At 49.4% G+C, this 13,467-nt stretch overlaps 1 pseudogene; it reads left to right on the forward strand.

Annotated features, from left to right (window-relative positions):
- Window positions 1-1,777: 1,777 nt before the first annotated feature.
- LOC149358046 (uncharacterized) lies at window positions 1,778-4,058 on the forward strand (annotated as a pseudogene).
- The last annotated feature ends 9,409 nt before the right edge of the window (window positions 4,059-13,467 follow it).

Raw genomic sequence — 13,467 nt, forward strand, 5'->3', positions numbered from 1 at the left:
AGTACGGTCAACCGCTTCTCGGAGTCTGACCCTGGCAGCTCGACACTGCCGCAGCAAGCGTCTGCTTTGGTGCCTGACTTGAGCCACCTTCAGCAGCGAATGGTCGAGCTACCCACACCGAGTAGTGCGGCAGTTGTCCATCCAAAAGCTGTCTTTTGCTGCCAGCCAGCCATCTGATGTAGCATTCTCAGCTGCACGGCCTGTCACTGCAACAACCTTTTTGCAGCCACCTACAGCCGACCATGCTCACACGCGCATCATCCCTGGCCAACCGCTCCGGAATGTCGATCCTCCTTCACCCAAGCGCCTGACATTGAGCCCTGCAACTTCCTCCGCCATCGTCACGGCTCTCACCGTTGTGTCGACGGTAACACCTGTGCCAAATACTGTTACAGCTGCTGCTGTCGCAGCACAGCTGCTGTCAGTCCACGGAGCCGTTTCGCCCATTCCAGCGCTTGTGACGACGTACTCGGCGCGCCACATTCCCACCGTCACCAGCTCCAACGTCCCAACACCGACGACACTTGTGTCCGCGGGCAGCACCACAGTCGGTGACGGCCCGACCTTGGCCTTCCCTGCCCCCATGTCCTTTGTCAACTCGGCACCCAGCACCATTCGCCCGTTGCGAAGCAGCCAGGCTCGTCCACCTGAGCCCGCGCACTCCACCCGACGGCTCTTCCCGGCACCTGACATGAACTTACCGGACTCTCCATCTCTGGCTACTCCATCTCTGCCCCGCCGGCGCGCAAATTTCGCCGTTCCGTCTAGGCGGGGGGCCCTATAGCGCCCGGCGACGCTATAAAGCGCCGGCGCTGAGATGGGCGTTACAGCGCGCGCTAGAAGAAAATAAAGATGGACAGCGCGTGCCCGGGGCGCACGCCCGGCACGGGCAGTTCGGAACTAGAAGCCTGCCACGCTGGTCGTCTTTCTCTCGTGCTCCGCTGCGACCCCGCAAATCCTCAACAGGCCCTTCGCGAGTATGTAAAGCGCGGTGTGGAGGTTGTCTTACACTCATGCATACACTCGAGCATCGCCATCTTGTTGTTCCCATAGTTGCCTGTACTTATTTGTGGTTCGCGCAATTGAAAATTAAGCGATCATTTTCAATAAAGCGACACATAACACATTAAAAATAAACCTCCAGAACTTTAAACGTCGAAGAAGGTGCTCAAGCATTACACCTAATTTTTTTATCATTGGAAACTTAGAATAATGCAGAAGTATAACAGAGAACTTGAGAACTTGGTTACGAGAACTTAAGAAAGTTTCGTTTTCGTTTCGTGTGCTGTCGCAGCTGTAGGTTACCGAGGGGTGCTAGTTCATTGCTACTTACAGCGTAGACTGCAGGACAGAATTAAGATACGGCAGTTTAATACGCCCAATATGCACTGCATTACACGTCTCACCGTGCCGTGTGTACTTCGGAATCACTCACTCCCGCCGCTCGGTCCGCGGTCTTTCGCACGAGCGTTGGCTTCTCTGCTAGTTTTGTTTTTCGGGGTCTGATTCGGTGCCGGAAAAGCACTGCAGACGCCAGTCGTCTCTGGTGCGCACATTGGTCGAACATATTTCTTGTGCGCACGTCGGTCGATCGCGTACAAGAAACTGGACACTAGACCCGTCGGCAGCGTTCGTGGCGAATTGCGGCGCTGAAGCGGACACCCGAAACCGCCAGGGCAGTCGGCGGGGAAAGTAAGCGCGCCTTCTCTCAGAAGCAAAAGAACACGGATCAAAAGCAAAAGAACACTGAAAACAAAACCGTCCACTCATATGCGCTCGCCTGTCAGTTCCCAGTAGGTGCCGTAGGCACGCAGAACGCTGTGACTCCGCGCGACGCGATCTACCGCTTTGCCTCGCTCTTGCACAGAGTTTCAGAAGAGTGCCGCCATCGTGCATCATATGCAAAACAAGGTGTCAAAAGTGATCGGGCATTTCGCTTCATGTGTGAGTAATGTTCTTCTCCGGAAAATTCACAACGGCACTGTCGCGTGTTATTTTCGTTAAGATGTTTTGTACGCATGCGGCACGCATGACAAGCATTAATTCGTGGAGCCTTACGTTTAGCGCTATATACGTATTGTAGGCCTGGCATTGAAACGGTACATGAATTCCACAGAACAATAAAAACTTTCTGCAAAAGTGGCTAAGCAATATTACGACACTACTGCCTAGTTACATATAGGGCAGAGGATCTGATCAAGCCATTTTGAGCAGTCATGCTTTTACAGCAGCCACACCAGGAACTTTTTGAAACCCGATGCAGTGCCAACAATATTCCAAAGGGTACATGGTGAGCAGGTAGGTGCAAATTGTGGCTGCTCTCTGTTTGTCTAGTAGAAGCTGCATTCAGTGTGAAATTTTTTTATGCTTGTTACGAGTTGGTTTTGAAATTTATGCTGAGCCTAGCTACAGCCTTTAAAGCGAAATCGTAAGTAAAAAGAGGTAGACTTAACTTTTAAACAAAGCACTACATATTTAAGTTACAATTAAAAAATTACCAACTGGTATGTCAGTACAAAAGTAAAGGCAGGAATGCAGCATAAAAAGAATCAGGTTCATGATTATTAAAATCCATCATGTAGCAGCAGTTCAGAGTGGTGCACTAGATGGGAGCGCTTACGCAGGAGAGGCTGTGTGTTAGGCATGTCTATATTATTACACAGAATTCTGACAGAGGTCGTGGTGTCTCACCAAATCTGTCTGCGTAGGGTGATAAGTTATAATACAGTGAGTGCCTCGGCTCGTGCAATAATATTACTTCAGGTTGCAAGGACATCTCACAGTGCTATTTCATGACTGCAGTGTTCGCCACTTATTTCACCACAAAAACGCAAGCATGTAAGGTTAGATGAGCAGAAAGACCAATGCTTCAGGCAACAAAATTTTTATCTCAGGGTATTGTCAAGACGCCGGACGTTGGGCCCGAGTCGAGGGTAGCGAAGACCAGCGAGGCGTCGAGGAACCTCGGAGGCGAGGAGCTCTCGTAGGCGAATTAGAATTTATTTACATCTTTACAGATGGAGATTTCAGAGAATTCTGCCTCTTACGAGGCGGAAACACCGGGTTTTAAGCCTTGTAATGTCCCTAGGTCCCTAGGCAGGGAATTTGTTGTCGTTGGGCACGCACCAATCGAAAAGCACAAATTGCCATTCTTTTCACACGGCACCATAAAGGCCCGCCCTCGAATTCCTGCACGTAAGCCACAGCACGTGAGCACACACACCACCAGCCTTCCGCAGGCAACCGCTGTTTCTCACGCTGCGAACTTGGAAGATCGTGTCCTCGGCGGGTCCGCTCGTCCTCCTGTAGGCTTGCTTCTCGGCGATGTGTACGTTTCTCCAAACGGCGGGTTTCGGTAAACCGACCCCGGCGCGAAGCCAGCGTTGCTTGTGTTATGCCCACGCCGTCGCACCTGGGCGAGGTCGCCGTTCTCGGGTAGCCTTGTATATCTTCTGCCTCATCCGGACACTCGAAACGATGCGAACTTGAGCTCCGTGTACGGCCACGCTCTACGGCAACCCTCGTCGACGAGTGCTTGTTTCCAGGCCATGGTTGCATCCGCCTTTATGCGCTCCACGGTATACTTGTCATCAATGAGACGCACCGGCGCCCTCGTAGACAGTCGAGACATTACAGTATATCTATATAGGAGCACGCAAGCTCAGAAGCAGACAGTTCACAGAGAATGCCCTCACCCCCACCACGAGCTCAGTCACCCTTGAGAAAGTTCCCAAGCTTGTAGGAAAAAAACAGTGAATCTGAATGCTGGTTTCTCCGGTAATGTAAATGTTCCTACTTCAGACAATTAGTGTGACAAAGTATCTCAGCCAACCGGTCACCTCACCTATACGCAAATCCCCCTGCAAGCACTTGCACACTGCCACAACAAAGTCCCCACGCAAGCGAAAGTACGCGAGGTGCTTCAGATAAATAGCTAGAACTTCAGGTCAAAACTGATTTTGCTTCAGGACAAGACTATACCACAAACCCCCAGCTCATTAGCAGCATCACCAGGGAAATCTCCACGCAAGTGCTTGCAGATAATACGCAAAAGGTAGAAGATGCACTGTCTCCTCTGACACGCCAAAGCTGAACTTGGGTTATGAAGCACGCTGCAGAAGAGGATTCTTGATTAATTGCAATCCCTGGGGTTCTTATACATTCCCCAATTTATTACAAAATTCAGAGTGCCAGCTGTTCCAGCTAACCGTACTGTATATTCTCTTAAATGCTCCTCCATTACACCATCAAAACTTGACATTCAACAACTGTTTATACAGTGACAGTAGTGGGGTAGCTTCACCAGTGCATTCTAGGAATGAACATGGCCAATGTGCTTGTTTATGAAGTAGCATCCCAGTGGCAAATTCAGGCCTGCATTCCTTTGATTGCAAATATCTCGTGTTGTGTCTTATGTCAGGCAATGATATGCCGAACGCAAGGTAAATATTTCTCTTGACTGTAGTAGAGGAAATAAGATTCTTTGTTGCAGTTTCTTATAGCACACCTTATATGTGTAATGCAAAAACACTGCTAAGGTCATTGAAGTGTTCAGCAAGTACTCACTCATTTATTAGTGTTAAAACAATCTAAATGCAAAGCAGTTGCGCATTTCAGCTATTACAGAGACACTCATGTGCATTTCTGAAGGTCTGATTTTTTGGTTTTCTAAGGTTCAACAACCAAGAGTGGCACAGGCTACAGGCTACACTACTTCTGAAGGGATCTGCACAAGACGCACAGTTGTGCTATAAATAACAGGCATGATGAAAAATGCCATGGGACATTTATTCCGACATTGTTCAGGCGAAATCATTGTATTAAGATACTAAGTTGAACACGCTCTGCATCTAAATTGTCACATTCACCATGGCCAAGCAGGCAGCGAGAGCGTTCATCAGAAACTGTGCTCCACGAAAAACTAAGATATTCGATTGCTCTCCGCGATGTTGAGATTGAACACACGTTGCTTGCGTTTTTCCGAGATGCAACACCATGCCACGTTTGCCCTAGAGGCAACCGGGGACAGAAACTATACGCGTCAACTGCGAGCATGGCACTCAACGATGCTGACCGTTCGCTCCGTCGAAGAATGGTCGCCTGCTCTCGGTTGGTTGTTGCAGGCGCTAATAGCATAGTACACACGTGGATGGACACGAGGCGAGCCTTCCCGCGCGATTTATAGATCTGGCAGGAATAAAACGGGAGATGACACTTCTAGAGAGCACACACTGCTTCGTCTGCAGCCCACGGACAGCAGATTATCAGCCCACGATGGCGTCGGCGGTAGGCGGCGCTCGAGTAAAACAAACATGGTGGCGCCCAGTTATCGAAATTAAAATCGTGTATATTCACTGCTTTGGTACACGGCACCGAAAAAGCGGGTCATTTAGGGACTACCTCTGCATGGCTACATACCTGGTACACAAGCTGACAGCCGACAATGGTTGCCAACAGGCAAAGAAGGACCGTCACCGTAGCTCGGTTGGTAGAGAACTGGACGTCAAATTCGGAGGTCGTCGTTTCGGATCCCACGGGCGACATGTGGTTGCTTTCCCTCAGCTTTGGAATCGACTACATTTAAAAAAAAACAATCACCCCATTAGTCTCCGTCTCTGAATATCGCAAATTATTTTTAATTAAAAAAAAGGAAAAACATCCCCTATGCTCCTTGGTTTCCGTGACTGTTGGCTTCCGTGATGTAAAGTGGCTGCAAGTTATTTAGACTTGACCCTATCTCTATGACCACCTCGCGGCCTGTATGAATTATTATAATGTCTGCATAAACTCTTTCCCGCTCCTTAGAATCAAGGATTGCATTGAAAACGCCTTTAACGCCGCTGAGAGTGTCTTAATTTACGTTGCAACTCCAGCTAACCTCATGCAGTACCAGGTCTAGGCAGTGATTGCTACACTTTACGTATAGACAGCTTGGCTCAAAGTCGCTTATTCTTTTCTCTGCACCTGAAAAACGGCTCCACCTTATTCGCCGCCTCATCAAAGCTGGGACCACGTAAACAGTGAAAGTAAAGGTCAAGACGTAGTGTCACGTCCTTGATGGCCGAGTACATTGCCTCGGCTCTGCTGTCAGGCGCGTAATACACAGGACGAGATGCTCTCCTCGACTTCGAGCGTCTTGCTCTGCACCCAACGCATACAAAGGGTGAACTTCTGGTCGCCATTGATATTGTCTGTGCCATCAACAGTGGTAGCCTAGGACGAACTGTACTTCACATATTTTACAAATTCTCGTTGCGCGGTGTAGGCCATAGTGTCTACAAGCTAATTAAGGACTTCGCAACTCAACCAGTTGCCCCTATTGGGGATCCATGTCTTAAAGGCTTGAAAATCCTCCGATCTCTGCTCGAGAAAATGGAGCGAAATTCCGTCACCTATACATCACCCTCGAAGAGCTTGACCTGTGAGGTTGCGGTAAGTGTAGAGAGCTTACAAATGGAGGCGTTGCCTCCGTGACCTCTTCCTGCTGTTTACTGAATCCCTGCGACACGCAGAACAGTAATGCTCCTCTGGTGTGATAAATTTTGACTCAGAGAGACCAACTGACACTGGCGCTTCTGCTGTGATCGAAACGTGTCTATAGCTTTCTTTTCTGGTTGTTAACCCCAGCCTTGACAAAGGCTGGTTCCATGCTTCCAGCGTTTCCTCCTTTTTCTTCGTTACGGCACTCGTGACGCATAACTACATCGCATTTGATTTTGTAACCATGCCAAAGAAATTTCACAAACGAATCACTTTGGCACTATACCTTGTGTTTCGTCTAAGACTTTCTGTAATATTTAACAATAGTTTTCTGATATAGAAAAGCGCTTTATTCGGCATGTCATAGTCAGTGGCGTAGCCCATCAGAATACAGATAAGATATGCTAACTAGTAGGCTGCCTTCTAATACTGAGTAGTATATTTTTAAACTATTACTGCAAGCTTCTTTGTTTATTTAGAGGCACATAGCGCACCGTAAGTAATATCCATATCCCTTTTTAGAATTTCCGATAGCGCAGGTATTCTCGGCGCTATGATACAATTTTTGGCTATTCCGACGAGATATGCGCACTGCAGGATATGCTTTGCCTGCTAGCTTCGCGAATTAGCATGCATTTCGGCGCGATGTAGCCAAAATGAAGGCGTGGGCCACACCATCAATGTGGCCAAGCCAAGCCAAATAAAAATGCTTGCGCGTCTTTCTAGCCATAGTTTCTCAAAATTACTTAGGGGGAAAACTGGCTGCGCTGCTCCTTATGCGCCAAGGGGCGGCGCAGAAATGGCAGGATGAGGTTTCGTATTTGGCTTGGCTATTGCTGGGCACGAAATGCGGATTCAGCCGTATAATACGACTCTTCTCGCGGCAAACCTCAACGATAAGCTGCTTGAAGTTTCCGTGCCAGCCTAACACGGAGCTTTCGTTAAATTTATTTAAGAAGTGAAAAACGCACGATTAAAATAACTTAATCTGCGCACAGAGGAGAGCATCGCTGCGCAGCTACCAATTCTGAGGGAGAATCCAAATTTTCGGATTAACACTAACCAAGCTAAACACGAATCCTTGACTTCCCGGCATCCCTGTGGTGTATGACGTGGTCTTTAAAAGCGCATAGACGGTGGCACCAGCTTTTCCTCTCGGGGTGCCATTGAGAAACTGTACGTTTCTAGCCACCACAGCGTCTCCGGCGGAGCTGGCCCGCACTGGGCGTTTTTCCGGCCGATTAGATGGCGTCAGCTGCATCGGGGCGAAGTTTTGCCGGCAGAAAGCACATTTTCGCTGAAAACCCAGTATTTGTCGCAGTGAAATACAAAAAAACCCCTGACGCTGCCGCACCGGAGAGCGTCGATAGCCAATGAAATCTGGGCGAGCCGTCACGTGATTCTGTGCGCAGCCCATCCGGTCGAGTGCGGGATTGCGGCGGAACGCTTGTCTTGTGAATGTAGTGTGCTGCATTTTCGTCTGAGCATGTGTAAGAGATGGGCATTTAATAAAAAATTGGTTGCTGAACGCATGAAAATAGACAAATGCTAAATAGAAACCAGATACATACTGAGCGGTAAAAAAGCACAAAGCCTCCACTCACAAGAAAGACAGGTCGTTTGTGGCGCTTCCCCTGTGCTAGCACCGACACGAAGCCTGAAAGGTGGGAGCAGTACAAATGAAGGCTGTTGGGGTTCCTTGAGGCTTTGCGTTAAAACACCTGCACTATTTTTTCTAACAGAAAATTTCTTACAGCCGTTTGTATACACGGGCAAACTATAACGAGATTTTCGTATCTGACTGCTGCAGACTTTAAAAAATTCCTTTAGGCAAAGTATTGGCTTATTCGAGCGAACATAGCTCCCAAAATTGCAGTCGCGTTCCTTGAGGAGTACGTTAACACTTGCCTGGATTTACCGGAACCATTGAAAAATGACACCCGGCTGCACGTACGAGTGGAAAAGAAAAGTAAACGCAGCTCGCAATATACCCCATGGAAAAATACGCCACCTGTGGCGGCCACCGGAACCATACCGCGCCGGCGCCATGTTGGGAAAACGCGGCAAAAGACGTCCGATTCGGTCACCGCACGGATTAACGGCAGTACGCCGTACTAGTCTGCCTAAATCGCTGGTACCACTGATTCTGGCGTCATCTAAAGCACTTCAGGATGGTCAACTCCTGCTGTATTCCACAATGCCACCAACACGGATATCGCGACGCGAATGGCGGAAAGGTATGCACTGTACGTCCACGTTTGCTCTGGCCCGTATACCGCAGTGGATGCAAGTTTTCTGGTACGCGCTTCGTCACAGACCATGAATTCAATTGAGGACGTTTTTTTTTTCTGATCGACTGTAACTTTGTTGCAGGAGCTGTATGCGTTTGAAAAGGACGCACAGTAGTACCGCATGTGGACGAAATGCTCCGTCTAACTCCGTCTGCTTCGCGAAGGTGCCGAAGCACACGCCAACCTGACTACGCACGAACATTATTAGAAACGACGTGGTGGCTACTGACAGCCTTCAAGCTTGATAGAGCGTTGCGGTTTTTTGAAAAATGCGCCGACGAAACTTGCCGCTTATTTGTTCGCTCGTGCTTGTGTAGCCGAATGAACGACGGTGTTGGCGTAGGCGGTCAATGCAAGCTGCGTGCACACTTCACCTACTCGTTCACTTTGCCTTCGTTGGCGGCGCGGGTATGCGCTGTGGTCGCCTGTGAGCTTTCGTACTGCCTGTGATAATCCTGGAGCTACATTAAGGAACCAAGAGATTCCTTATGTTAGCGATGCATTTTGACCAGAGCTTAGAATACCGTTTCTCACTAGCATCACACAACACGCTTGTTTGTGCCTTTCGCGGTTATAAATTCGGTCGCCGCAGGAAATATTATACAGGCGACCTCGCCATCAGCAGCAGTGTGCTTTGTCCATAGCACCGCTACGACAACGTTGCGGCATGTGCTCGCGCGAGCGATTTCATTTTGTGTGCTTATACTGGCGCGAGCTATCGATTTCGCTTCCCGTAACACAGTGAATTTTTTAAAAACCAAAGCACGGGAGAATATAGCACAGAAAACCATTTTTTAGGAAGGAAACACTTAATAAAGAAAGAAAGCACAGGTAGTGAGTATATAAATTTTATTTGTTACGTTGATCAACTCAGTCAGTATAATAACCATTTTTACATGAAAGATAATCGACTGGAAAGTAAGAAAAAAGAAGTCACACCACACTCTCAAAGCCGTATACATCTTTTGCAGGTGTCCTATCACAAGTATCCCAGAGACAGTCTACTGCTCAAGAACTGGATTATTTCTATATAGAGAGACCCGGGCCCTAATTTTGTAATTGACCAATCAATTAAAGTATGCTCGAAACATTTCAAGCCAGATGACTTCGTCAGCAATGAATGTAGCAAGTGGAAGGCGTTTCCTCAAATAAAATGTATGGGGTCGCTCGCGTGCAGCCGGCCGGGAAGGCGCGCTTCCATGCCAGCTATGCGCGGGCGTTCTCGTGTCCCCAACCCGTGGCGCAAAGTCACAGCCACGGCGGGTTCGGACGAAGTAGGCAACGAACAGAGTACGCTAGGAAACCGTTTATTAACCTAGCGCAAGGCAAAGCACACTGCGGAAGAATGTTCTATCCGATAATATATGGTTCAGCAGCTTACCAGGTCGTCGTCGACCGGCGTTGAATAATCCACGGAGGCGCGGGCAGGAGACGGGGTCGGCGGTGTTGTGACCGTACTTCTAGCCACGTGGGCCAGACCAGTAGCAACCATGAATATTCATCGAGGCCGACAACCCCGCGACGACCATGGGAAGTGGGATGCTTGGAATGCCCCTCCGAGCCTCAGCGGATTAGTGTAGCAAGAATGCCAGGGGCCATTGTCAGCAATAACCCCAGCGAAATTCCTTGATCGGAGGTATTGTCCGGGCGACCACAGAGGAGGCTACGGGCCGGCGCCGGTCACGCTGGCGGCTAATTGAAGAATTCTGTGGCCCCGACTCGCGTTCTGGGAAATCGGCGGGGAAGCAAGTTTATTCACCTGCTGGAGGACTTCGGGAGATTCCTATCCCGCAGCGCTGGATGAGTCAACATCTCCTCCTCTCATCAACCAGCTGCGAGAGAGTGGAAAAACCCGCACCTGCCCAGCCGTGGGCGGTAACAAGAACGTCCCCTTCGGTTCATCCGATTGGACAGTGTTCGTCGACCATTATTCCCCAGCCAGGGATCTGGGGAAACCGAACGATATTTAACTCGGCCGTGAGTGTGGCCGAGAGAAGCCTGCTAGCTCCAGTCGACTACGGTTGACGAAGACGTTCCCCTTCCACTGAGAGCCATTCTCAGTCCTGTTTTGTAAATAATGTAAATAAGTGTATAAAGTTTTCGTTACCTTCCTCTAAACCCAGTCTCCCATACTCCTCGTCCAATCACCGGTCACCGGCCATGCTACCCGGGTCGCAACAACTGGTTGGCAGCGGTGGAATCGTCTGCGTGGTGTCCGTGCTCCGGTTTTGGTGAGTGTATTGCCTTCTCTCCTTGAGTGTTGCCAGGCTTAGCGTTTGTGATGCTCTTCCTGGTAGTGTAAGTTGGTTGCAGCAGCCTGTTCGAATTTGAACCTTGCGCTGCACCATCCTTGAGAGACTTGCGATTACATTGTTACCGAGCACATAAGGGCAGTCATGGACTGGCGAAAGCTGCGTAAGATGGACCTGATCTCCTTATGTGGGGAATTAGGGATTCATTGTGGGATAACTATGAAGAGGTTGCAGGTTGTCAGTGCGATAGAGGCCCTCGGTTTTGAGGATGAGGAGATAGTGGAGCACTGGGAGGAAATCAAAAGAAGAAAGGAATTGGAGGAACAAAAAAAGAAAGAGGAATTGGAGGAACAGAAAAGAAAAAAGGAGTTAGAGGAACAGAAAAGAAAAGAGCAACTAGAGGAACGAAAAAGAGAATTAGAATTGCAGGAACGAAGAAGAAAAGAGGAAATGGAATTAGCGGAACAAAAGAGGAAAAAAGAGGTGGAGCGAGAAATGAAGCAATTGGAGGTGAAGCTAGCTGAAGTTCAGGCAGAGGCAGCAAAAGCGGAGCGAGAAACGCGAAAGCTTCTGAAATGGCGAAGGGCTCGAGATCGTTTGAGGACTTTTCGAAGAGGCGAAAGCTTCAGAACTTTCCTCGAGAATTTTGAGCGAGTCTGTACGGAAGAGGAGCTAGATCAAGGCGAATGGTCAAGGATGTTGCTGGCTATCCTCCCTTGTGAGGTCAGCGCCGTATTAGCGCGACTGTCCGATGAGGATGCCGACAACTATGACATAGCAAAAGGTGCCCTCTTCCGTTTCTTCGGCATACGTATGGTGGTGGACTCTAAACGTCAAAGTGAAGATGCAGCTAGGGACACAACAGTTGCGCAGGACAGGAAAGAGAAGGCGGGTATAAGCGTAGAGAGAACAGCCAGTTCAGCAGAAACGGCGGCAGGATCTGTCGATTTAAAGGCAGAGGAAAATGATTGTAACAGTACCAGCCATAACAAAGACCATAGCGATGATTTGGTTGAACTCGGTGGAAACAAAGAAATGTGCCACAGGGCAATATCGAACCCTCAGAGCCATGCCGATTCGAAAGGGAAGGACGAGGCTCAGGGTCAGATAGAGTGCGAAAAATCTGATCTGAATACAGCTTGTGAGGCACTCGAGAAAGGTACTTTAAAGATAGAAAACGACAGAATCGCAGCGGCCCGTGAAAGAACGCCAGACAGTGAAGCACCGAGCTCAGACAGAATCACTGAGGCGTGCGAGTTTTCACAGAGGTCGTTACCTGGCACTGACTGTAGGGCTCAGGTGGTTTCCCTACGCGAGGAAAATTCCGCACGCGATGAGCCTCCGGGAATTACTGTGTTGGCTTTTGGCGCTGCGGCGAGGGCCGGCACCTTAACACGTGACGGCACCACAGTACCAGAAAGCAGTCGCGCACTGAAAGTGACAGATGAAAGATCGCTTGTAAGCGAGGAATGCGCATCTGCGCTGCATCAAAACAGAGGTCATCTCAAGGATGAGGGAACAACGGCCGCTCGCGACCGAACACCCGAAAACGAGTTGTGGTCGAATGAAATCGCAGGAGCGGTGGATATTTCGGAGAGACCGTCGCCTAGCACTGCGAGGAAAGCGCAATTTGCTTTGCTGCGCGGGAAAAATGGCGGAAACGATGAGCCTTTGGAAATTGATGCTGCTGCGAGTGCCGGCAGCTTAACACGCGACGGCGCCGCGATAACCGGAAACGCACGATACAGATGCGCTAGGGTAGCCTCGAGAAAGCGTCGGCGCGCAAGGAAAACTAAGGTGAACGGTTGCTCTGAAATGAAAAAGGTACGGGTCATGAAGCCCGCGAGTTTGAGGACCGGCCAACCTTGTAACTTGGCAAAATTGCAACCGCGGCGCTCAAGAGTTCAGAGGCGTCGCCTTAAAGCCAAGGCAACTAGGCGTACGCAGTCTGGATGTAAACCACCTGCTCCATTGTTGGACCGCACCAATGTTTGTCAGGAGACATGTGACACCCGATGCTGGCTGAAGAAAAAAACGCCCGGCTACCGGACAAAAGGGCGTCGAAGAGCGCGCGCGGGTCAGACAGAGACGAGGCATGCAGGGTACCGGGAGAGGGGGAAGCGCCTCTCTCGTGTAAAGCTTTTTCAGCGCTGCCCGGGCTTTGCCTGCCAGTCGCAAAAAGACGGAACTAATCAGCCCCGCAGCTTTTTGGAAAGCGTAGCTGGTAGAACGGCAGCCCGACCACGCCGAGCGCGGCTGAAGTAAGGTATTTCAGGAATACATGCGTCTTGTATTTGCTGTTTTTTTTTTTATTCATGTACGGCAGAGAAACGGAAACGAAGTGTTGAGCTTTTATGCCTGTGTAGGATTTTGTACTTCGTGTTTTCTGGCCGTAATGATGTAGCTTAAAGACGCTTGCTAATTTTCAGCGTAAAAGAGTTTCT

The sequence above is a fragment of the Amblyomma mixtum genome, chromosome 3, assembly GCF_055824585.1.
Source record: "Amblyomma mixtum isolate Tamu chromosome 3, ASM5582458v1, whole genome shotgun sequence".
Lineage (NCBI taxonomy): Eukaryota > Metazoa > Arthropoda > Arachnida > Ixodida > Ixodidae > Amblyomma > Amblyomma mixtum.